Here is a 2,128-nt window from a genome sequence, read left to right on the forward strand (position 1 = left end):
TGGCCAAGCCTTGAGCCCCTGCCCCTAGGAAGGGAGATCCTGTCCCTCATGTGTGGCTCAGGGCTCTTGGTGGGGATGTGGGGAGTGCAATGCCCAGTGCAGGACAATGGTGTGACACCTTCTGGCCTCCATGGGGAGTGCAAGGAGGCAATGGGTGCCATGGCCGTGACAACCATGTGTCTCCTCTTAGGCCTCGCTGTCAGGGACATCAGTCACAGCCAAGGGGACAGAGACCTTGGCTCTTTCAGGGACATCAGCCATAGCCAAGGGAACAAAGACCTTGGCTCTTGCAGGGACATCCAGCCTTGCCAATGCCCTTGGCCATGTCCACCACAGTCCATCCTACACTGTCCCAGGCCTGTGGCTGTTTCCCCACAGGCTGCAGACATCCCAGGCACTTCCCAACCTTGTTCTCACCCCAGTGTGTCCCCACCTGTGCTGCTGTCTCTCCGTCCTCACCAGCTGTTCCTGGAAACACAAAGCCATGACTGATCCAGAGTCCTTCTGAATGACCACAGCACTGTGCTCAGAATGACATTTCTTTATCCTGAGCTCCACTCTGGGCTTCCAGAGCTGCATTTTCTGATGGTTTTCCTTTCTCATGCTGTTTTCCTCTACCATCTTGTAAAGAGATTTTCAAGATTTCTGAAGCTACTACTGCCCTTTCTTGTCATGGTTTTACCACAGCCACCAACCAAGACCATGAGAGCTGCTCATATCATGCTCCCAGTCTCCAAGTGGGATAAGGGAGAGAACTGAAAGGGAAGGGGAAACTTGTGGGTTTAGAAAAAATATAATAAGACAATGAAAATAATACATTGCTGCTACTAATATGCTTATACTAAAATACACATAAAGTAAAATATATGACACTCAGTGCAATCTCTCACATAACTCCAGTTGTGCTGAAAAGGCAGCCCAAAAGAAGAGAGCACCCTGGTCCTGAACAGCTGATCCCAGCAAGAGAAAGTAAAAGTGCAAAAGGCAGAGAGGCCCAAGGGCCAATTGAAAAACAACGAAACATCATAAAACTGAACTAACACTGAACTCCCAATAGAATGGAACTTCTGAACAGAGCTAAGCAAAGGAGCTGGAAAATTGAAATTAACTGGTTGGAAAAGGCATTTGCAGCTTTATACCGAGCATGACACTAATGGTAGAGAATAGCTCGTTGATTGTCCTTGATGTCAATCAAGGTTCTGTCTTGTCTGTGTCCCCTCCTGCCAATTTGCACCTGCATCTGGATTCCAGAGAAGTCCTTGGTTTCACTGAAAATAGTCCACGTAAATTAAATAGAAATATATAAATTAAAATAAGAAAATCTACTCAGTGCAATCCCTCATGTAACTCCAGTCACACGGAACAATTAAATAGTCTGGACATCCATAAATCCATGGGCCCAGATGGGATGCATCCGCGGGTGCTGAGGGAGCTGGCTCGAGTCACTGCTGGACCACTCTCCATCATCTTTGCCAAGTCTTGGGAAACGGGAGAGGTGCCCGAGGATTGGAGGAAAGCAAATGTCACTGCAGGCTTCAAAAAGGGCAAGAAGGAGGACCCGAGTAATTCTAGACTGGTCAGCCTCACCTCCATCCCTGGGAAAGTAATGGAACAGCTTATCCTTGTTGCCATCTCAAGGCATATCAAGGATAAGAGGGTTATTAGGGGCAGTCAGCATGGCTTCACCAAGGGTAAGTCATGCTTGACCAACCTCATAGCCTTTTATGAGAATGTAACAAGGTGGATGGATGATGGCAGAGCGGTGGATGTGGTCTACCTTGACTTCAGTAAAGCCTTTGACACAGTCTCCCACAGCATCCTCACAGCTAAGTTGAGGAGGTGTGGTCTGGACAATAGAGTAGTGAGGTGGGTTGCAAACTGGCTTAAAGAGAGAAGCCAGGGAGTGGTGGTCAATGGTGCGGCGTCCAGTTGGAGGCCAGTATCTAGTGCTGTGCCTCAGGGGTCAGTACTTGGGACAATATTATTCAATATATTCATTAACGATTTGGACGAGGGAATTGAGTGTACTGTGAGCAAGTTTGCTGATGACACCAAGCTGGGAGGAGTGGCTGACACCGGAAGCTGTGCTGCCATCCAGAGACCTGGACAGGCTGGAGAGCTGGGCGGG

The sequence above is a fragment of the Patagioenas fasciata genome, chromosome 28 (assembly GCF_037038585.1).
Source record: "Patagioenas fasciata isolate bPatFas1 chromosome 28, bPatFas1.hap1, whole genome shotgun sequence".
NCBI classification, from domain to species: domain Eukaryota; kingdom Metazoa; phylum Chordata; class Aves; order Columbiformes; family Columbidae; genus Patagioenas; species Patagioenas fasciata.